Here is a 25,954-nt window from a genome sequence, read left to right on the forward strand (position 1 = left end):
GATTGTGCAAACCTTGCTTTACAATTACATGTTACATGTGCAGACACGCTTGCAGAAGATATCCATTGTCTCTTTTCAATGTTTTTTATATTTTATTGTTTTTGTTATTTCCTTGTTAATAACCCAGGTTTTTCGGGTTCAAAAGAAGTCAATTGTGCAAATACCTGTCTGGGTAGACAGGTCTTAACGCATCTGTGACTTTCTAAGTATCTTGCCCTTAGTCTTGTCTTTTTAATGTATGCCAGCAGTCTATAAATAAGCACATTATCCCAGATGGAATGTCTAAAATCTGATGTACGATATTGAAAGTGGCATCTCAGTAAAGAAATAATGATCAGCTAAGAAAAAAAAATACCACTTCTAATGTGATACTATGGACGCCCCCCCCCTCCAAGTGTAAGGAAGTGGAAAATAGTGGAAAAACTATAACACAAAGAGGAAATAGTTGATCAGCAGAACAAAAATATAGGAAATGAGCTAAGTAGAAAGACAATGGGAAGGAAATTCTTCACTTAGGTGCACAAAGGCGTTTGGAAAGAGGATTGTTAATCAAGGTATGGCAGTGATGAAGACAAGAGACCAGACAATAGAGGTTAATATTTAAAATTAGTTCACTGACAGTTTTTAGGAGTAGGAGTGAGTGCACAACAGTTTACAACAGTTAGGAACAGTTTATGGGCAATCTTGAGTTTGCAACAGTTGAGAACAGTTTTCCAGTTTGGGACAGTTGAAGGCAGGTTGTGGCTCTGAGCTTCAGATGAGCTATTGTCACCTGATGACAAAGAGACCATGACAAATTGCTAAGAATCTAGATGTTAGTATTAAGAGTACAACTGATATTTGAAGAATGTGTCGATGTTTGTGTTTTGAGTTGTTTCATTTGTTATATATACTTGTAAACCATGCTTGTCTCCTTGGTGGTTGCTAGTGTATGTGAGAGACAACAATATAACTACAACGAGGATGAAAGAGAAGATCACGGAAACATCATTGAGGTCAGCGATTATGGTCTCACACTAATAGGTAGTAGGTAAGATTTTAGTTTTATTCCATTTAAAAACTTTTAATGTAAGAATATAGAGTTTTCTAAAAAAAATGATCATAGAAAATTTATTTTGAACAGCCATAATTTTGAACAGAAAACTTATTTTAAACAGTCATAATTTTGAACTCCTGTTCAAATTTGAACAGTCATAATTTTGAACAGAAAATTTATTTTGAACAGTCGTAATTTTAAACAGCCACCGAAATATGACCGTTTAAAATTGGTTTGAAATTGAAAATTTGCTATGTTTTATTCTATCGGTCCAAAAGTAAAATTTTACATAACTCAAAATGAAGGTATTGAACACAAATAAAAAAAATCCTTAGAAATTCAATGTCATTTTGTGGTAAATGCAAATTAATCATAATCAGAACAATCATAATTTATAATTAATATCAATAAATTAATAATTAGCCTAAACATTGGGCAGATTATCATTATCGTTCCAAAAAACGTACAAAACACTGACATGGGAAAGCAACTTTGACCGTTCATATAAGATTCATTTCGACAGCTAAGAAATAGCTTTTTATTATGAGTCATAGCATAGAGATTGTTGTAGATTGTTCTTTTAGTAATAAATCAATAAAACTCATAAATGCACTATCCAAAAACAGACAGAAATACAATTTAATAAGACAAATATATCATTCATTAAGTTATCAACTTGAAAGACTACTCTTTATTAAGCCCACCATATTAACGAGTGATCCTTTTTCTTTAAGATTGGACTCCTTTTTAGATGCATATGGACACATAACATTGTACACATAAAATTAAAAAAAGCAGTAACATTAAAAAACAAATCACCCATTAGTGAAAATAGTAAGCTAACTTGAAGTAGCTAGGAAAAAAAGCACCACTAATAACACACAAAAAAGCACGACTAATAACATACATAAAAAGCAGCACTAATAACACACAAAAAGCAGCACTAATAACAAACACAAAAAGCAGCACTAATAACAAACAAAAAAAGCACCACTAATAACACACAAAAAAGCACGACTAATAACACCAAAAAGCACGACTAATAACACCAAAAAAGCACGACTAATAACACCAAAAAAGCACGATTAATAACATCAAAAAAGCACGACTAATAACATCAAAAAAGCACGACTAATAACACCAAAAAAGCACGACTAATAACACCAAAAAAGCACGACTAATAACACCAAAAAAGCACGACTAATAACACCAAAAAAGCACGACTAATAACACCAAAAAAGCACGACTAATAACACCAAAAAAGCACGACTAATAACACACAAAAAAGCACGACTAATAACACACAAAAAAGCACGACTAATAACACACAAAAAAAGCACGACTAATAACACACAAAAAAAGCACGACTAATAACACACAAAAAAAGCACGACTAATAACACACAAAAAAAGCACGACTAATAACACACAAAAAAAGCACGACTAATAACACACAAAAAAGCACGACTAATAACACACAAAAAAAGCACGACTAATAACACACATAAAAAGCACGACTAATAACACACATAAAAAGCACGACTAATAACACACAAAAAAAGCACCACTAATAACACACAAAAAAAGCACGACTAATAACACACAAAAAAGCACGACTAATAACACACAAAAAAAGCACGACTAATAACACACATAAAAAGCACGACTAATAACACACAAAAAAGCACCACTAATAACACACAAAAAAAGCACCACTAATTACACACAAAAGAAAAGATTCAATGTTATTTACATTTTGTCCAAAGTTGAAATTGAAGGGAATATATTTACTCATTTTCACACTGTAAACTAAGCTGTTTGTGACATTTACTTTTTAAATTGCCTTTATATGCAAATACATCATTAAAGTTAATCCCAGGAATAAATTCTATATGCAGCGGCAAGTGCAATCTTGGAAAGAGGTATTCGCATGATTCCCAAAGTTTATGCCACTGATTGTCTAAATATCTTGTATAGATTTGAGCCATCCATAACTCTGCCTGGTTTTCATAGAGTTAATAGCACTTGCATAAGTATCAGTTCAGAATCTACATTCTACAAAAAACACGAGATGATTAACATTCGTCTGAAACTATTTATCTATCAACTGCCATTATTATCGTCGTCCGGTTTGGATTCATATTTAAACTTGAATATGGATTTAACCTTTACAGTTTCTGTTGTTTAATGGCTTTATAAATGTTTACAGAATAAAAAGCCAATTATTTTTTTTTTTTTACCAATTCTTTCAAATTGCCTTTTGTGGCTTCCTTTTATCTATACTAGCTGTCCCTAACCAGCATTACCCAACATAATTTTTAATTTCATTAATAAATGAAATTATTTTTTTTAAATGTGAAAAGTAGACAAAACTATATTTGTCAATAGAGTTGCTTCCCTTGTTTAAAATAAAAATTCTGCCAAATAAAACTAACTCTGCAGTGAAAGATAGTTATTCTCCTTCCTTTAAAAAAAAATGGTATCATTTATAAAATTGTTTAAGTTGGATTTTTTTTTTCTTAAATTAGGTCGAATTTTATTTTTTGACCCCCCCCCAAAAAAAAGAAAAGAAAAAAGAAAAGAGGAACTAGAATCAAATTGGTTTTATAAGGTAAAAACTATTGATAATTAAAATCGACAGTTATTAAACAGAAGATATATTTTTCAATTTGACAAAAACATTGATTGCATCAAATGTATTGTTTTTTTTTTTATTAAAGTAAAGTAGTTTATATGTGTATACATTCGAACATGTACAGTGTAATCACATTGACACACATCTTGTTAACAATAGCACTTAAAGGGATGGTTAGAATCTTAAAAAGATCTCTTGGTTGGAGTAACTAAACTAATGGGAGAATGTTTGGCATCCGGTAGAATGTCCCATCCCCAGGAAAAATACAATTATAAGAAAATTAAGTTAGATTACCAGAGTTTAGCAATGGTGAGCCTGGCAAGTACTAGACGGGTATACCAATAACTGTATGTGAGAGGATGACGAAATTGCACCCCCACCCCCAAAATAGCCTTGAAGATGATTTTAGGAAGTATTTTAATAAAACTTTCTTATCCACATATGTTGACATAATGGAATATCTGTCTGAGTTGAAGTTCTGTTTTCAGTTACGTGGCGAAGCTCTCTCTCGAGAGAGAGCTAGCAAGCTAGCCCCAGTTATTTTTTTTTAGTTACATTCATTTGAACTATTTTGCCGATTTCATTCCTATTCACCCCAAACAAGGTACATTGCCACTGAGATGTAAGTGGTTACTATTAGTTAGAGACCATGCTTAGAGGACACTCTAAATAGGTTGAGTAGCAAGATGTTTGCTCACGTTACATTTAAATATTTGCATGTCGGTACAGTCAGGGAAACAGGGAGGAAATTCCAAAGTCTAGCAGTTTGATAGAAAAAAGCTAATAGAGTAGAAGACTTTTTGGCATAGGAGCTCTGCTACATTGAAAGGGAGTTTTGCTGTTTGTCAGATTATTCGGAGGTATTTATGGCGAGAGAGAACTAGTAACTTATTTAATACTAACTATATTTGCCCAGCATTGCTTGAATGGAAACATATTGCTGAATGGAAATTTTAAAGAAAAATAATTTCAAATATATTGAAATTCATGTTCTATTTGAGAATACATAGCATTGCCACTTTCTCCAAGGACTTGAACCTGAAGTTTGATTTTTATGTGACAATATTATTGGATTGAAAGGATTACTGCAAAACCTGTTTTTTCTAGGGGGGAACAATTTACAATTTAATTAAGCAAAAATCTGGTGATGAAAAAAACAAAAACAAAAAAGAATTGCTGTTTTCATCATGTGAATAAGAAATTCTGATGACAAATGGGCGATCTGACTTGTGTAGATGGAGCATATTAATTTGAGCCCGTACCAATTTGATATTATGCTTCTGAATTTTTGAGATGAGGATTGATACTACGTATTATTTGTATTATTCGGACTACTGTTCTCATCTTGAATATTATTTGCACTATATTTTAGTCACTGAAACCTTCAACCTTCTTCAGGTGTATCTTGTCAAACTCTGGAATCTGCATAGAATTTTAAATTAAACCCTTTATTTAATCTCTGTAAGCAGCATGCTCTCATTCTGTCAGTCACTAGATAGAAGTAGTAAGCAATTCACAAGTGTATTCTGAGTGTCACCCATACTGAGTATTGAACCTTCGACCTTCAGAACAGTGTAACTTATAACTAAATTTTACCACACAAACAAAAGCTTCCTCATTTATTCATATAAACATTATTGTAAAAGGGGATTATGAAAGAGAGAAGGAGTTGTGTACTTGGCTAATCACCCTTAGTTTGATGGCCACAATGTCTAGTGCCACTTTGAATGGTTTGGATATCCACAGGTTAATCATAGCTTCCGGCAGCCTATTCCACAGTTCAGAGACTTTAATTGAAAAAGAAACCTGTTGACGGTTCAGATGAAATCGTCTTCAGTACAACTTCTGTGTCCCTCCCTCCTCGAAAAGAAAGAAAAAATCAATTTGTCTCTGTGAATTTGTGTTGCGATGAAGCATTTGTTTTTAACTTACAATTTAGAAATGGAAAACCTATGAAAAAGAGCATTTAAATCTAAATGCTAAATATTTATCCAGGAAATAAAACAATATTCATAAACAGAACTATTTGTTATAAAACAATCATTGGACTAAAAAAGCACTAACAAAGAAAAGTTAGTAAAATGTCCTTTTGCAAAGCAATATGCAAATTAATTAACCTGACGATTGCAAGTACATTAAAATACTATTGAGTAAAGTTAAATTCAATTGAAATAGGTTGCATTTATTCATTTAGATTTCATTTTACTTCTGATACTTGTCTTTGTAAAGAGGTTAATATAGTTCGCTTGAAGCATTGTGTAGAGTGTATATAAAGGAAATTTATAGCAGGCAATACAATACAGAGGTGTAATGAATAAACACAATCTGAAGGAAATTAAAATATAACGGTGGAATAAAATATGCAGATTCACTTGTATTAATAAAATATATGTATTTATACTTGCACTAGCAGGGAAACCCGACGTTGTCCAAGATTGAATGAGGAGCAACAAATTTCAATACTTATCGGATGCATTCCGATACAAAACTTTTGTAAGAACACTCCCAGACGCATCAAGTACCTTTGTGTGGAATTTAAAAAAAATCAGCCCAGCCATTTCTGAGTCCATAGGAAACGACCTCATACACACAAAGTTCCTTTTATATAATAGTAAAAGATTGTGTTCTTGCTTGTGTCGGCATGGTCAGATGAAAGTCTGTATTGTATAATATTTTGGGAAAATTTTCCTTCCTCAGATATGTGTTCGACTTTTGTTCAAAAATATATTGTCTCAAGGTGAATCTGCAGAGCTTATTTCATCATCATCCCGCTGGCGTTTTTACCATGACATCAAAATCAAGAATCTAGACCATTTTTTTAATGATTCCCTATTTACTGGGTTCTGTGTAGTTCTAGGAGGTCGTCCCTCTCACTCTTTGCTTTCTCTCTGAGAAGGTTTATTGCTAATCCCCTGAGGCGCCCTTACTGGAGAAAGGCGATGGAGCTGCCCAGGCATTTTTTTTTTTTTTTTTTTGCTGATCAGAGTGCCCCACCTGGAGAGCACTTCTCAATCCCACTATTCTGGTGTCACAGTTCTTGTGGTGGGAGAAAACTCTTAATTTCCTTCAGTTTGTATCCATTACACATTTGCATTGTATTGCATCCTATAAATTTAAATTTCTTTTGATGTCAGAACTAAAATTTATCAACCAATTAAATTTACATACTTTGCACTTTTAATTCTAACGTTTACGATCCTCAAATGAATCACTTAGAAATTTATTAGAAATTTAAAAAGTTTGAACAATATTGCAGTTGTTTCAGATTTTATTCTCATATAATTGTTCTATCAGTCAGGAATTTAATTTGTCTTGAGTTAAAGTCTATATATATTCTTTTTCTTTGATTATTCGGAGGTAGAAGGTGACTAGACATTTAAAATAAAAAATGCTGATGTTAAAAACATCAAAGATGCTTGTGGAAGATAATAAAAAGCTATTAAGCAAAAAGGAAAGAAAAACGTATAAATCTGTGTAAAACAGAAAGAGGAAAATCAAAGAAAAAGCCTCATTATTAAAATAGTGAAAGTGAGGGGTTGTCTGACTTGCTTTTTCCTGTACATTATTCACTGGGCAGTTTGATATTACTTTTGAGTGATGAATGGTATATACATATGTTAATGATGGGATGATTCTAATACAATTACTGATTCCGATTCTAAACGTGTCTAATCGCTTATAAAAGACTTTCATTTTTTTATAAGGGTTGATGTGATTTAACGGAATGTTTTAAAATATAGATATAATTTTGTTTTTAATTTGACAAACTTTGTAGGTTTTACTTTTACATAAGACTTAAGATAAAAACTGATAAACTTGTGAGATCTTCATCTATATCTTTCACCTGTGCCAATTTTATCTGCATCATTTTTTTACCAAAATTAGTTATGAACTTTCGATTATACTTTTACTTAAATTAAATATCATTCTATCAGCAATAGAAAATTAAGTTAAGCAAACATTTAGGAAAATCGTTTTTGAAATCTCAAAACAAGACTTAAATTTTTGTGATTTTTTTTTTTTTTTTTTGTACTGATTCCAATATCCCTAAGAGTTCTGATTTTTTTCAATTTCCGATTCTGATTAATCGTGCCAACACTCTCACATACACATATCTGTACAAGGGAAAATAACTCTGTAAGTCTCAGCACCAGTTGCCCCCTTTAACACTTTTGAATTTTGCACATACGTATATGGTTTTGCACCTTTAAACAAGCAACTTACACAAAACAAGCCACAACAACAATGAATAAATAAATAAAACAAAATTATAATGACTTTAGACAGCACCTAAGACTCATTGGATTTAAAATACATATTTCAGAAATGGAACTAACAAATATGTGAGCCTGTTTGACTGAGAGACACTGCCATTCAACGTTTAACTTCTGGTGCCGACATAAACAAATATAGCCACACTCGAGAGCTGTTTACACTTTCTATCCGCCCCCTGAAGAAAAGATATATTCTTGAAATTTTGAAATTTTCCACACCTACCATCTTGTGCGGCATGCTATTATGTAACTGGAAATTATTGAAATTCCTTCAATATATTGTCATCGTTATTGATTTTGCTACATAGATCATTTCCATATACTTTATTGTAATAGCCCTCAGATAAAACCCTCTCATATATTATCAAGTGAAGAAGTCATTTTAGTGGCTGACTGAACCTTTAATTCTGCACCAAATCCCTTTCTTTATTGAAATACTAGCGGAAGTGCCCGGCGTTGCACAGGTGTTTAGCTGGTGTAGTAAGGACTCCCGGAGAGTAGGGGCTTCAAAACAACAGTAGGCAAAGGTGTTAAAAAAAAAAAAAATGGTAGTAAGCAGGCAGGCTCGGACCCATAACGTGAAAAAGAAAAAAATGTCTTCATGGTCCGACTGGAAGTCAAGAGTGATTAAATTAAGTGAAGTCAATCCAACGGTGATGATGACTTGCTAAAATGTCGGTGAAAAAAATCGACCCCCTCCTTGTAAAAAACGGCCGAGTTTAGGGTGAAGGAATTAATATTTTAATATGCACAATTTTTTCCAATGTTCCAAAAAGTTCCAATTAATAGTCCCAACACTAATATATATGTGTGTGTGTATATGTATATCTATCAACCTACCTATAAATGTATGTATGTATGTATATCAATCTACCTATAAATGTATGTATATCTATAAAAAAAAAAAAAAAAAGAAAAAAGTTCAACCATTTTAAACGCTGACCTGTTGGATTTTGTTTTCATTTGATCTCTACGTCTATTTATTTGTAAAATAATGTGTGAAGTTTGTAATCATCATTGTCTGCACCAGGGGTGTGAGTCTTGTGAACGAGCATTTTATTTAAAAAGAGAAAGGGAATCCAGTCGTTTGGGCGCTGTCCTGTTGGATTTTGTTTTCGTCTGATTTCTACGTGTAATGTAATGTATGTGTAAAGGTGCACAAACACTTCAACGAGTGACTGTGTCTTCTACGAATTGCGTGTATTGGGTTGTTTTTCTTTTTTATTCACGTTAAATTCATTTAATCGTACCCATCATCATCACCGTCGTCCTGATCATTGAGAATTTATGATGTTTGAAATGCTCCTTCATGTATATTCTACATGTATGTGTGTATATGCATATGTGTGTACATGCGTATATTTGTGCATCTATTTATATATGTTTGCATGCATTTGAATGTATGCACGTATGTGTGCGTGCATGTGTTTATTTACATGCATATGTGGGGTGGAAAGGGCTCCCATAAGCCATGATGAAGGCAACCCCTCTAGGAGAAGCAAATCTCTAAAATACCATAAAGCGGAAGACCAGTACCCGCATTAAGCTGGTTTGCAGTTTGACTTGTTGCTGGCTATCTTGCTCTGGCTTGTTACTGGATCTCAACATTTTGTGTGTATGTGTGTGTGTTGGGGTGGAGAGGGCTCCCGTAAGCCGTGGTGAAGGCAACCTTTCTAGGAGAAGCAAATCTCTGATTTAAAAAAACCATAAAGCGGGAGACCAGTACTCGCATTAAGCTGGTCTGCAGTTTAACTTGTTGCTGGCTATCTTGCTCTTGCTTGTTGCTGGATCTCAACATTTTGAACCGAGAGAGAGATTTAGCTGTCATACAAAGCTAAGACTCTGTAACATCATCTGAGTATAGATACTCCCTCAGGCATTATTCTATTAAAATGGTCCTTTGGTGATGGAAGTCATTTTTGGGCTCATGGACTGAGTGTCTGAGGGAGTGGCACTCGTCTGACAAGACGTTGCAATCATTATTATGTATGTATGTATGTATGTATGTATGTGTATATGTATGTATGTTTATATATGTACATGTGTATGTATGTATACCTGTGTATATATGTTTATGCATTTGTTTGCATATGTATATATGCATATATATGTATGTGTACATATATGTAGGTATATGTATGTGTGTATATATGCATATGTATGTATGTGTATATATGTACCTATATATGTATGTATACCAATGACCGTCTTCACTGTCATATCTGCTTGAGGGTGTGCAAGTTAATGGCATGATTAAAAAGTTATCTTCAGACACATGGACTTTCAGTGACTGAGGGAGTGGCACTCGTCTGACAAGACGTTGCAAGCATCATATATATGTACCTGTATGTACGTATGTATGTAAATCTATCTATATTTTATGTGTATATATATATATATATATATATATATATATATATATATATACACATATATATATATTACTAGATTCAAAAACAGTGTACAGAAAATGGACTCTGATTTATGAAAATATGATAGGTTATGAAAAGGAAGGGTTGTAAAGAGATAGCTTCGAATTTGTGGGTATCAAAACCAAAGCAAAATATGATGAAAGTAAAAATAAAATAGATAAACCCCATAATTTATTATATCATACCTGTTCACAATGAAACGCTTATCACAATATTCTGTGGATCTATATTAAAAAAAACTTGTTAAACTTTGTGACATATTTCCATTCTATGGAGGTCAGGCACGAACGAACACCCCATAATTTTATTATACCATATTCCTTCAAACTGAAACATAATTATCAAAGTATACTTACGCAGATAGATATGAAAAGTCTTTATTAAAGTTTGTGCCTATTTCCATTCTATGGAGGCTAGGCGCGAATGCAGACCCCACAATTTTATTATACCATCCCTATTTAAGTTAAAACATACTTATCAAAGTATTATGTACATCTATATCAAAAAACTTGTAAACGTTTTTTTTTTTTTTCCATTTTTTATTTCCATACTTTTTGGGCCAGGCGCGAACGCAGACTCCACAATTTTTATGAACCACCGTTCTGCCAGATCAAACATACCTATTCCTGATTCTCGATACATCTTGTATCATTATATGTCATCAGTTTTTTAAAATAGTCAACCATGTAGGAGCCTATGACCAGACACACACACACACGTTCAGCTTTATATTATATATATATATATATATATATATATATATATATATATATATATATATATATATATCTTTTATATATATGTGCATGTATATCTTATATATATATATATGTATGTATATCTATCTATCTATACATACATATGTATATCTATCTTCACTCTCTCATATATATATATAATGTTTGTATGTATATCTATCTTTTATATATATATATATATATATATATATATATATATATATATATCTATCTATCTATCTATATGCCATATATATCTATTCCCTTACTTTATTATACTCTTATTTTTCTTTTATGCCTGCTCTTAAGCTAGAGCTCTCCATCTAAAAGAAGATAACGTCTAAGGTTCTAAACTTGTCATTTTTTTTCCTTTTCATGTAACACTATATGATTTTACTTTTTATTACATCCGTGTCGCACTGCAATCGTGATATCAGTGTTTATAAGATGACAAATTGATAATTAGGATTAGTTTTTTTTATGACTTGTTTATTGCACATTATTATTTGTTGATTTTTATCGAAACTACTGCAGCTTTTTGCAAACATTTCTTTCTCACACACATGCTTTGCTATTGGTTGTAGAGAGCATTTTCGTAATATCATAAAATGAAGCAAAGAAATATAAGTAATAACAAATTATGGTGAGCCAAATAATGTTAATCAGAATTAGAAGATAGCCAAAGATGATATATAAACTGCTATAAAAAATTACTGCAGTATATTGATGCTCTGCTAATGCGATACTATTGATATCCCCTCCCCTCGCCAAACTGTTAGGAAGCAAAAGAGAAAAGAAATAAGCTGATCAGCAGAACAAAGGTGATAGAGTGCACTTAGTAAAAAGGCAATGGAAGACAATTGTTCACCAAGGCACACAAAGGAAAGCTGAAATAGGATTGTTAATCAAAGTATTACAGTGATGGTGGCAAAGGACCGGATAATAGAGGTCAAATGACAGTTTTAGTAATGGCAATGAGTTTTTCGACAGTTAGCAGGATGGAACGATAAAAGTGTCACCCTAAAGAAAACAACACTACAGCCTTATTTAAAAACTTTTATTGAAAAAATCAATTCAGGTAACTTGATTATGTAATAGAACTGACATCTATTCAATGTAGCCACCTTCAGGGTCAATCACCGCCTTGATACGGGTTCAGAACTGGGAACAAGGTGGGAGCTTGGCGATTACTCAGCGGATAGTGGCGATTGGGTTGGCTTTGGTGTTGTGGGAGGTCGTATTGATGATGTTCTCGATGTATGAAAATATAAAATAGTCCAATGGGTTCAGATCAGTGGAGAAGGGGGACGGCCAGTGAAAGAAGTCATAGCACTCTTTTTGAAGCCTGGGTCTCTTTGAATTTGTGGGCCGGTGTCAAATCCAGAGTTTGCTAGCAGCCACCTGATTGCACCAGGGGATCACCACACTCTTCATCACATGCAGATACACTTTGGTGTTGGCTTTCAAGCAGACTTCGAAGATGTGAGGTGACATGATGTGGCCCTCACTTGAGACTACACTAAAACCATAACCGTGGCCAGAAATTTTGTTTTCATCACCCTTGGCATGTTCCTGTTATTTGTGGCAATCCATCTGTGCATTTTGAGGGTGATGGCAATGGTCCTGTTGTCATAACTTGGATCGATAGAGAGCATGAGTTGTACAGCGACACAGCTCCAATCTTGCTCATTGAACATTTTGTCACCTTCAGACATGATAGAAGGCTTCTATTGCTCTTGGGATTTGTACACAACTGGCCAACTAGTGGATAGGCTGCAAAAAAAAAAAAAAAGTTGTCTTCATTAAATGGAATCATGTCCTCTTTTTTAGGGAGACAATTTTATCGTTCCACCCTGTACTATAGTTTTGAGTTTACAACAGTTGGAAACATTTGAACACAGTCTAAGCATATTAAGATCATCTGATGTTAACTGACAACAAAGAGGCCTCAACAAACTATGCATTCGTTTTCTGTGATTATGTCTCACATGCACTCAAATCCAAACTGACCTTCACAGAATGTGTTTTCTATGTTTTCTTTTGAGTTTTATTTTTTAAATCTTGCTAAACCCATGCACACCCTCTCAGCAGCCAATGATACGGCCAGAAGAGAACTTGAAAGAGAACACCATGGAAACTACGTTGGGGTCAGCAATTGTTGTTGAGTAGGGGGAGCATGGGGGTGGCACACTAAAAACGAAGCCAGTGAACACGTATAATAAAGTAGAATGAGTTTTTCTCCTGTTCTATTGATTTCCTACCACGAAAAATGTGACACGAGGATCGGAAAGTGGGATTGAAAAGTTAGTGCCCCCGAGGAAGGGCACTTTGACCTACCAAGACCTGCTTCTGCAGCCCCGTTGGCATTTCCTGGCAGAAGGGCCTCAGATGATTAGCAATAAATGAACCCTTTCTCAAAGAGAGAAAGCAAAGCCTGAAAGGGTGGGCTACCTAGAATTGCACAGAACCAGCATTACACCACAAACAGGTAATTACAGGAATGTTCTAATCTTTCTTGATTTTGGGACTGGAGGGAAAAATCCTCTGGTTGAATTTTTCTAACAAAACGCTTGGTTTAAAAATCTGTTTCATCAGTAAAATAAAGTGAATATTGGCATGTGTTTCTTTAAAAAATATAGCAATAATTTCCAATCAATTTTTCACTTTTTATATTTAATCTAATCAACAGTTTTTGTTTTTTTATTGCTAAAGGCATAGAGATAGTAGTAGTAGTAGTAGTAGTAGTAGTAGAAGGAGGTAAACTTCTGTTACTATCAAAACCTTTCCTGACAACTTAATATTTAGTAACAGACATTCTTTTGGTGCATTGTTTATTTTCTTTTTTGTTCACTAACAAATATTAACACATGATGCAATGAATATGAATACATCCGGTTTTCTCCTCACAAGAATTTGATTGGTGGAAGCCATAAATATGGACGTGTATAGTAGCGTGAGAGAAATGTTGAAAGATATGCTTGAAGCCTAAGCATATCACCAACTATGACCATGAACATCTGTTCATTAAAGCGACTTAGTAGATTGTATTAGTGTAGCTAAGAACACTCAGCTATTTCAATGCACACATTACATAACAGAAGGTTTAAGTTTCTTCATCTTGCAGAATCTTTTCTTTTTTTTTTTTTTGATTCTTTTGCAGAATCTTTTTTCTTTTTATTTACTTAGCTTACTAAATCTTTTATTTTATTTTTCAGGTAAGCAACCCTGATTTCAAAAGAAATACTAAAAATTTGGATTAAAATAAGAAATATTTTTTAGATTGCAGCTTTCAAGGTGAGTACAATTCAATTTGATTTCACTTGTAAAGGACTTAAGAAATAATTAGTATTACTAAATAAACTAATCCTAGATTAACAGACGGAAAGGGAGGTTGTGGGTTTAATGGATGCTAATGTTTGTAAACAAATCAAAAAGTGTAAAAACCATGATGTCAAATAGTAGTTAAGTTTCAAAAGAGAAAGGTCAACAGTAAAGTGTCTTTTTTATATAGTCACTGCTTATCAAGGGCTGGAGGTTGCTCAAGGATAACGGATAATGAGTGTCAGGTAAGACAACACCTTGATGATTAGTGATGGTGGAAATTGGCTAGAAATTAATTTAATAAGAAGGTTGTATAAGAAATTGTTTACATTAAACTTGAAAATAGCCATGTTATAGTGAGCTGAGAAGCAGCTCTACAGTATTGTGTTCCACAGATGAGGAGTTTTGGAGAAAACCGTTTTGCTCATGGAATTTTTATTTATTTTAGGCACAGAAAGAGAGCAAGGGAAATTGCTGATAGTGATTGTAGCTAGACGAGTGTTTGCCGTCAATGTTTTACAATAGGGAACGTATAGAATGTAGCTCAGTTGAGCACCTACCATATTAGTTTAGCACTAAAACAGTCAAATGTCACATTTCCTAAACCCAGGCAGCTGACACACGCACACATATATGACAAGTAGCTGAGGTGGTATCTTAATTACTGTTATTATTGGGATTTTTGATAGAATTGCAATCCAAATTCCATCCAATAAAAGAATTTACCGAAAAGAGACTAAAACAAAAACGGTGGAGATAATTCTGTGGATCATGAAAGTAAATGTCTTTGTATTGCATCCATCAATCTTTGCATTGCATCCATGACACAAGCGGAAGAGAAGTTCTTTGTTTCATTTTTGTTACTATTGTTTGGAGAAATGATATTAGAATATCAATAAGTTCTTTCAGACATGAATATGCAATGTGATGATGTATGGAAGTGAAATCTGGCCAAGTGCCGAAGAAATATGTTGCATGAAAATGGATGGAAGTCTTAAAAACAAGCTTTTTTATCGGGGAAGATAAATCTGAACAGTATAGGGAAAGACCAATAGAAGGTGGAATGATAAATTTGTAGTAGAGCTGACATTTATTCAATGTAGCCGCCTTCAGCCTCAATCACCTCCTTGATACAAGTTCGAAACTGGGAGCATACTCTTTCCACAAGTGTCAGCGGGAATTTTGTGAATACTCACCAAATCAGGCTGGGTTTGGTGTTGTAGGTCATGTTGGTGATGTTCTCGACATATGACCTAATGAAGTAGCTCAGCGGGTTCAGGTCAGGGGAGGAGGAGGATGGCCAGTGAGAGAAGGGTATATATCATAGAACTCCTTCTGAAGCCAAGCCTGGGTCCCTTTGGACTTGTGGGCTGGTGCCAAATCCTGCTGCTCTACCCAGTGTTTGCCAGCAGCTACCTGATTACATCAGGGGATCACTACACTCTTCACCACATCCAGGTACACTTTGGTGTTGATTTTCAAGCTGACTTTGAAGATGTGAGGTACTATAACCATGACTGGAAACTTTAAGCTGTGCCCTCAAGCTTTGAACCGTTTGGATTTGCATTTTGAGGATAGTAGTAATGGTCCTGTTGTCACTACTTGGATTGGTAGAGAGCATGAGTTGTACAGTGGTGCATCTCCGATCTCGCTCGTTGAACATTGTCACTTTCAGACATGATAGAAGGCTTCTATCGCTTTTGGGATTTGTACATAACTGGCCAATTAGTAGATGATCTTCAACAAAGAAAAAGAAACCAGTTTTTATAAAACGGAAATGGAATCATGCCTTTTTTTTTTTTTTTTTTTTTTTTAGAGCAAAAATTTTATTGTTCCACTCTGTAGATTTTCATGGTACAGTCACATTCAAAGAATCAATGAGAGTTCTTTGGTTAGTAGATGTAGAACAGTTGAGACAGCAGGATCAGTTGGCAGAGGAAGGCAAAAAAAAACATAATATAAAGTGATAAAGATAGAGTTGATAGAAAATGGGATTAATAAAGAACGAGAGAAAGGTTAGTTTTTGAAGTCAATTTCTAAAAGCTGTCTAATACGTGCCTGCTTTTAAAAAAGGACATTAATCCAAATATGCTGGTATAAAAATGAAAGGAAAGAGGCAAAGAAAGGAAAAGGGAATTTATGTTGGGCTTTTTTTTTTTTAAAAGAAAATTCAATTTTCGCCCCAAACAAGGCACAGTGCCACTTTGATGTAGAGGGCTGCTATCAGGAACATAAGTTTCAGGGATACTATGTAAGGAGTTGAGCAGCAAGATGTCTGTTCACATTACATTTGAACTTCTGCATGTTAGTACAGTTGGGGAAACAGGAACCCGGAAGAGTGCCACTTTGAAGTAGGGAGTTACTATTGAGAACATAAGTTGCAGGGATATTATGAAGGGAGATGAGCAGCAAGATGTCTGTTCACATTACACTTGAACTTCTGCATATCAGTACAGTTGGGAAAGCAGAATCCTGGAAATGAGTGCCAAAGTATAACAGTTCTGGAGAAGAAACTATTGGACTAGGTTTTCTTACACCTAGGGATCTCTACTGTGCAGGGGTGAGAGTTAGCTGCTTGTCGGGTTTGTTGGGGGTATTCATGTCGAGGGGGTATGAGTGCTTGTAGTTATGCAATGCAGCTGAAACACATAAATGTTTCCCCACATTGGAATTTAATCATTTTTATTAGTATACTGTTATCATAGTCGATGTCCGTTTTACATGCGGACAGGCAATAGACAGCTTTAAGAAATTGACTTCCAAACTATTTCAAGCCAGGTTCATCGTTCCTTCCTATATTTTCCTTAGCTTTCCTCTCTGAAGTAAACCTGTGGCCTCAACTGTTCAAAATCTATTTGTGATGTAGTCGGGTTGAATGCTGGTAGTTTCTCATCAGCCAAGAAAGCAAACCTGCAACACAATTCGTTTGTTAGAAAAATATAGAATTATTATGTTTTTGTTTGCCTCGTGAATGCGTTTCCAACTGATAGATGGAGAGGCAAGCAGGAGGAGGCAGATTCAGCAGCGACTCGCTTGTGGCTGCTGTTGCTCTTTTGACTGACTGCTTGTGCTTCCCTGCTTGTATATATATATATTGACCTGTTCCCTAGCAAGTGTTTTGATCCGATAGCTGTGGAGCGTCAATTACTTGAACTATTCACCTTTGGCGACATCAGTTTTGATAGCTTCACCCCATCGCTCAGTGTGTTCTGGCTACCGACTGTTGTGCGTTTGTGTGTGTGCATGCACAATCTCAACATACAACATATTAACCCAAGTGTTTTAATCCATTGTTTCAATGTGACCATATTATCAAAGTCTCCTGTTCATGCACAAATCTCCCTATACTGCCCAGATTTAATCTTCCTCTGATGTGATCAAAACTAAGCCTGTCTTTGACTCACATTACACATCCATTGTATCATATTATGATTTCTCTCAATGTAACGCATGTCCTGAACCCTCAGTGGCCAAGTTTCACTTCCATACATTAATATAGAGTCAAACAATTGATCAAAAAAAAAACCCAGTCAGATGCAATTTGTGTGTTTTCTAATTTTGTATTGAATATTTTCAATCGATAAATTCAATAATGATTTCCATTAGTGATCGATTGAGGATCAATATTTAATTAGCATATGAATATCTCATCTCAAAACACATATTTGATTTGGCATTCATCTCAAAGGGAGTTTAATTAATATTTATAAATATCAGAAAGGATTTAATGGAAAAGCATTCATTAATGCAAAAAAGGTTACAATCATATTTTGCCAGATTCTTATGTTCTTGACATCATTAAATTTGCAATTGAATTTCAATACCGTTGAGAAATAAATTTATAATGTAAAGTTTGTTTTAGTCACTGCAGTTCCAGTTGAACGACCATCAATTCTTTTAAAAGTTTTCACTTTATGTAAACTTGCAAGGTAACTTGCAAGCTTAATTTCCATCAATTATGTAAGTAACAGAAAGAAAAAATAAAAGTAAAACATTTGCTTAACATTGTGTAATTGAAAAGATCAAAGTTCATTACTTTTCTGACTTTTTGAGATGAAGATTGATTGAACTTTCAGTCGATGAAGTATTAAATAATTTGCAATTGATTTTGAGTGTCGATTGCACTGAGGATTGAACCTTCACTCTCTAAAAGAGTAAGTTTACAACTGAATTTTTCCTAGTACTTTATCCGGTTAAATGTGAATAACATGTTGCTGAAGTAACAAAAGGTGGTAATCATCAAAATGTCAACTAATGCATCGGTTACATTTGGTATCTTTAGCTCTGCAGGCTGAGTAAATAAATAAATATCAATTAAAAATCAAACTAAAATATAGCGTTAATTGAAATTATATATATATATATATATATATATATAACAATAATAAAAAAAAATTAACAATTTCATAATTCCAAAAATCTTAATCTAATTTGCTGTGGGGAATTTGTTCCATCTATATATATAAAAGCGAAAAAGTATGTATGTATGTATGTGTGTTCGCTTTTTCTGTATGTCAAGAAAAGGCTTTTTTCAGAGAAGCGGTCGCTCGCTTCACAACTTTTAAAAACTTTTTATATCACATATAAATCGTAATATCTCACAGTTAACAACGAAGCTCGCCTGTCTATTTAATTTGCTTGCTTTCGGGAAGATAAATATTCAACATTTGTCGCTTGCCGCATGTGGATTAGTCTTTTTCCTATAACATCTTGGGGGGAAAAAAAAGCGTTCAGCAGTAAATGAATACTATCCCGCAGTCAAACTTGACCTCATTAACTCATTAAAACGGGCACCTGCTAAATCCAAGTAATTAAATAAATTCAAACGTGTTTCCGTTAGCATGTCGCGGTGGGGCAATGGTTAACGTCGCAGGTTGTTTTTTTTTCACACTTTAATTTACAACTTTGCCTCAAGGGTTCGGGTTCAATCCTCATACTTATGTTTCCCCCCCCCCCGGGAGTTTCCACACACACCTCCAAACACCCGGGCAACGCCGGGTACCCATTGCTAGTTGAATATAGAGTAAAACAAACGTTGGAGACCACACAAGTTTTAGTAGATTTTAAACACTTTTAATTTGATAAAGAGGTTTTACCTTGAAATATATTCTAGAATACCGTTAAACATACTAGATCACTGTATAAAAGTTGGGATTAAATCAAAAAAGATTTATTAAATAAATAAAAAAAAATATCTTTATTTTTGTCTTCTTTCTCAATACTGGCATATTTCCATTCTTTGCACTGTGATAATCTTAAATTCTTTATATACATATTAGCCTATGGGCCCGGAGTTGCCCGGGTGTTTGGAGGTGTGTGTTAAGCAAAAAAAAAGTGGTAATAGGCAGGCAGGCTCAAACCCGTACTGCAAGGGAAGAAAAGACCATGAAAAAAAAAGAAACATCTTTGCCGTTGTGTCCAACGCCAACCTGAAAGTGGCAAAGGTTTAAATTAAGGCTAGTCAGTTGAAAAGAGGGGATGACTTTCGAAAATATCAGCGAAAAAAGCGACCCCTCCTTCTAGAAAAGTGCCCAATTGAGGGTGGAGGAATTAATGTTTTTAGCCAATTTTTCGATATTTGTCGTCTGAAGGGTCGAGCTTCAAAACGATACCAATCTCATGAAAATCCGTCACCTTTGTCAAAAGTTTAAGGCAGACATACAAACAAACATACATGCATGCCTACATACATACAAGCAGACAGGTGAGATTTATATAATAGGTTACATATAATGCTTCAAGCAAACTACATTGCATTCTATTTAAATTATTTTGCTCTGCTTCATCTGAATTCACTGTTTTAGTGCTACAGACAGGCCGTCTGAAAATATCTGCTTCCTGCACCAAATATTCATATTATTGTTTCTTCCCTTTTCTTTTGCAATACTCAATCATGTTCTGGAAAGTTAAAAACAATTTTCCTACCAAACGAAACAGCATAAATAAATATTTGAAGATATAAAGAACTTGAAACATAAAATTTCCAAAATGATTAGATTTAGCATTAATTAATCCAAAAAAATTATGTCACAAAACAAAACAACCAAACCAAACATCATGTATAATCAAAGCTTGAACTCCTGTTCCATCACCACAATGTTGAGTACCTATACCTTTTTTACAAGTATTTTAATGAAATGGTTTCTGATGAACTCATTGCACTTGTATCCCCTTAACGTACATAACTCTGACAAAGTCATTTAGCAACAAAGTCAACCCCTTCACTGTAGTGGTCCTTAAATGCCAGAAGACCTTCCATACTAATAGCTTCTTCCTTCGGACTTCTAGAATTTGGAATTCCTTCCCTGCTGTCTTTGACTGTGCTAGCATGTAAAAATTTAAATGTAATGTAAACCAATATCTCGCTCATCTCTTTTCATAATCCCCTGCAGACATGGTCCCAAATAGTAGCCCTGTACATCCAAGTGGCAATATGCCTTGTTTGGGGTGAACAAGTGTTAAAAATAAAAAGATAATATTTGAATGTATAAAGAACTTGGAGCATGAAAATCTTTTCCCAAGATTACTGGATTTGGCATTAAATAACCTTAAAATGGTTGATATGCCGTAAAACAAAACAACCAAACGGAAACAACTAATTTACTAAGTGTTCTGTCTTTTGATCAGAAATATTAGTATCTTTTACCTGGCCAAGTTAATTTAACGATGATCGTGTTCAACCAGCACAAGCATATCACATATGTGTGTCATCTGCATGGTGCTACGTGTGATATTCAAAGCACAAGATTTACCTACGAATCTCTTTTTGTGTTAAAGAAGAAATTGGCAACATTTCAGGAAAGAAGCTTTGGATCCGATTCAAGTGAGGAATGGGGCCAGATGACAAAAACTGTTTGTAGAATATATTCTGCTCAGTTGCTCGACATGAAAACTGGAACATATATCCTAAAATTACTGCAGGTTTTGTTTATATTATAGATGTTTGCTCCCATGCATGCTTGATGATGTCATCCACTAGAAGAAGTGAAAACCGCCATAAAGTGCCTATCTAACAGTATCATTTTCTTCATTCATTAAATGAGGAGGTTTTGTATTACGTCAGAAATGTTGAAGCAACAAAAAGTATGATGTCACTCATTAAAACAAAATAAAGGGTCTGTGGACTGTGTGTGTGTGTGTATATATATATATATATATATATATATATATATATATATATATAATATATTAGCATTTCAACCCCGCGTTGCCCGGGTGTTTGGATGTATGCGTTGAGCCAAAAAAAAAAAAAAAAAACAACTTTTGACTCCTATTATGCCCCTTTTAACATTTATTGTTTTGGGCTCAAATCAAGTTATTGTTAGATCCATGTCCAAGGAACCTGTATCTAAAATTTCAAGTGTTTAGACTCAAGATTGTCGGAGGAGTTTGGTAGAGTTCTCAAAGGTCAAATTGTTGAACTTTGACCTCTTAATAGCCAAATTTCTGGCCCCAAACCGATCACATAGATTTTCCTAAATCTCAGTACCCTGTATATCAAATTTCGAGTCTGTAGACTAAAAATTGACAGTTATTGCATAGGGAAATATACAGACACACACAGACAGACATACAGACACATTAACTTTTATAGATATATAGATAGTGGAAATTGCTCAATATTTATGTCACATCTGCTTCAAGATGTGCAAATCTGCGGCGGGTGTGCAGAGTCATCTGAGATGGCATGGACGATGAGATTGGGAGAACCCAATGTGACGGCGATCATCTGGAAAGATGCAGCAATCATCATCATATATATATATATATATATATATATATATATATATATGAATGATGCCCCCCCCCCTCCAAAAAAAAAAACTCTGGCCTTGATGGAGAGGAGACTAAAACTTGCTGCTATGCTTTCGAATGATCTAAAATATCAGCAAGTGAAGACTTGATTTCAAATATTTCTCATATGTTATAGCTCCCCTCTGTTGGAAATAGGGTACAATTATGAATATTTCCAGTATCAAATAATCCTTATACATTATGAAATTTACTTTATGTATGAAACCCAAAGAGGGGAGATATAACATATGAGAAATATTTAGAATCAAGTCTCTCCCTGCTGTTATTTCAGATGATTTGAAACTATAGCAGCAAGTTTTAGTCTCCTCTCCATCAAGGGTAGAGGTTTTGGGGAAATATCAGATATTAGTGTTGGGATGATTAATTGAGATTAGGAATTGGAAAAATCAGAACTTCTTGGGGTATTGGAATTGTTATCGGACTTGGAAAAATGTGTGTCTATTTTCTGATGCCAAAAACGATTCCTGTATCTTTTTTCTTTGATTTTGTTTAAAACAAAATCTTTCGATGTTGGTAATAAAATAATCAATATTTATTGATTTTAAACAACCAGTAAAATTAAAATCTATAGATCATCCCTCCACAAGTTTTTATGCTTGAGAAAATATCTGCACATTTAATGTGTTTTTATGGTTATTGGAGAAAAATAAAAACTTTGTAGTTAAATATTTAGAGATTTATAAAGGATCGGAATCAGTAATTGTATTGGAATTGGGAATTTAGTATGGAATCAGGAAACAATATTGGAACCTTCCCATCACTAATATATATATATATATATATATATATATATATATATATATATATATATATATATTTCTATATTTCTTATGGAGAATCAATTTCCAAAGCCAAATAAAGCTCAGTATTCAAAGTTTCAGGGGGCTATTTTTTCTTTTAATAAAAACAAAATGCAATACAACTATAAATGAAATGACATATGAAATCTATATGGTACAGTAATTTAGTATCAATTTTGGAGCAAAAAAAAAATCTTATACGTTTTTTGAGAAAAATAACAGCAGAATTCAAGTTATCATGTGAACATAGATATATTAGATGAAACATTTAAAGCTGGAGGATCTAGTGTAATATTTAAAATTAGGCATACAAAGAAAAGTGACTTAACCACTAATACGGAAAATGTCTCAATTATACAAATAAGTTGGAATCCTTAGGTTTAACTACTAAACTAGAAACAAATTAGCTGGGATTTCATTGAAATCTTACAAATCATCAATAACAATATGAGTCACTTCTGTGTTTCAATATCTATATAATACAGTAGAGCCCCAGGATAGTTTTTTTTTTCTTGAGGTTACGATGTGGAATACAATGTTTCTTTCGGATCCTGGTACAGTATTTGCCCCCCCCCCCCTTACGGTGTTATGTTATTTGATTATATACATGTGTATTATATACTGTACTGTATTTTGTTCCTAATTTTTAATATGTACTGTATAGAATTTTGCTTAGACCCTGCCATACGGCGATTTCACCTTACGATCCCAACCCCGGAACGGTTTAATGTCGTATTATGGGGTTCTACTGTATATATATATATATATATATATATATATATATTTAGTTGCTTCTTTATGATGTGAGCATTTTTATGTAGGAAAAAAATCCTACCTAAGTTAGATTACTCCCCTTGAGCAGAATTGAATCTTCTCATGAAACTGTTAATTTATTACTTGCTCCTTTTTTTATTCAGTAGCAACAGAAGATGACATTGAAAGTATGTGTTGGGACTGAGCATTTGGTCTACTGGCTCTGCAATCCTTTCAAAAAGATTACTAAAGCAACAAAAATTCTTCAATGATCATTTACTTAATGGATATTTGAATAATTTAGCAAAAAAAAACAAAAACAAAAAAAACTTGACATAGCTTGGGATTGAATGAGGATCATTACTGTATACTTTTTGACTATGCTCATAAAATAACTCTTTGTTTTTATTGCCCTCCTCCTTCAGTTGAAAGAAGCTGAAATGTTGGAAACCTCTCTGAATAAGTGTCTTACGGTTTAAAATCAGATATACATATTTGAAGTTTTGACAGTTTTATTCTGATAGATATGTTAGATATTTGGTACATAGATTATAATGTAGACGTCCAGAACCACTTCCATCGTCTTCCTTTGAGAATTTTATACATATGATATAAATTTCATCCAAATAAGATATATTTGGTGTTTTAAGGCGGTTCGGCTCAGTAACCCCCTTAAGTTAGGAGGGCGCCGAGAAATTCAGGTCCACTTCCATTGTCTTCTCAGGCTTATTTTACATAAGAATGCACTTTCAGATTTTATGTAAAATTTCTAACCTTTCTTATAGGAAACGCATAAACATATAGTAGATATGTCATCAATACAATTTTCAACATGTTATTTAGCAAATGAATGTAGGTGACCTCTTTATCCTACTGCACTGTTGACTGATATTCTGCAAGAAAACTATGGAATAACACTATAATTTAAATAATAGGGCAGACTAGACTCTTAAGACTTGGTTGTGCAACTAAGAGAAAGAAAACTTTGAAATAATTTTAGTCTCTTTTTTGTTGCTCATCTTAGCATTGTTTCTAGTTGTCTTGAACTTCTTGCTGCTTGACTCCACACAATGCTTTTTTAGGAAAAGTGAATTTGAAGATTGCGCAACACTTGCTTCTCTATAAATTGCTCATTACTATTGGTATCCATTGTCTCTCAAGGCTAACAGCATGAAACTAGTATTCAGCCAGGAAATACTTCAGCTCCAAAGCTAACAAAATATAAGCCATTGACTGTTGGCTGATATGTGGTGTACTTCTAGGAGGTTCACCCTCCAAGGCTATTGCCTCCCATCTTTCAGGTGGAATAAGTTTATTGCTTACTGTCTGAGGTGCCCCTACCAGGGAGTGCTCCTCCTTCAGGGTCGTTGGCTTAACTCTGCCCACCTTTTGACCTTGTGCCACATCTTCCTACGGTAGGAAAGAAGTAATGATATGTAGATTCTTTAATCCTTCTTTCTATAGGGAACACATGAACAGCCACACAGTCATTGAGTTTTATGCATATCTTTCCACTATTTTATAAAATGAACTTTGTGTGTGCTTGTTCCCTATGAACTTCTAAATGATGTTGCCGATTTTTATGAAATTTTACGCGAATGTACTTTATGTATCTGGCAGTGTTCTTAGATAGGTATTTTTTATTGGAATGTCTTCAATAAATATCGGTAATCGATCATCAAAAAAATCCGATGAAAGAAGGAACAGGTGATTTTGACTAAAGTTAACACCTTATATAGCCTAACATCACAAGTGCAATTGAGAAGTTTTATTACCACACAAGCAGAAAGACTGTAGGTTCTTTGATATGACAAGAGCACAATTGAACAATGATACTTGGATTTTGCATTTTAAACCTTAATTCCAGCCATTATAAAAATAATTTTTAAAATAGTAGATTCTCTACAGTGCAATGTAAACTAAGCTACTGCAGGGAGGCATGTGAAGCTTCCTCTTAGTGCACTGCAGTGGGTCTCCAACTAGAGCAGTCAATTAATCGATTTAATTGAAAAATGGGTGAGTTAACTGATTTCGTTGACAATAAAATATGGGAGCGTGAAGCAGTCATTGATCCTCATTCAGTTCCGGGCAATGTCGGTTTTCACTGCAAGTATAGATGCATAGATTTTATGCGAAAGCGAATTATAATGGT

At 33.9% G+C, this 25,954-nt stretch overlaps 1 protein-coding gene across 4 annotated transcripts in view; it reads left to right on the forward strand.

The window, feature by feature from the left end:
- Positions 1 to 25,954, forward strand: part of LOC145268744 (phosphatidate cytidylyltransferase 2-like) — a 376,852-nt gene that overhangs the window by 135,579 nt on the left and 215,319 nt on the right. Inside the window, exon 2 of one of the 4 annotated variants that reach the window (XM_080124338.1) lies at positions 14,329 to 14,407. The exons of the other annotated variants lie outside the window; for them this stretch is intronic. The gene's annotated coding sequence lies outside the window, so the exon portion shown is untranslated. The remainder of the gene's footprint in view (positions 1 to 14,328; positions 14,408 to 25,954) is intronic. 4 annotated transcript variants of the gene reach the window in all.

This window comes from Euprymna scolopes, chromosome 44 (assembly GCF_053919585.1).
Source record: "Euprymna scolopes isolate OS-2025 chromosome 44, ASM5391958v1, whole genome shotgun sequence".
In the NCBI taxonomy this organism is placed as follows: Eukaryota; Metazoa; Mollusca; class Cephalopoda; order Sepiida; family Sepiolidae; genus Euprymna; species Euprymna scolopes.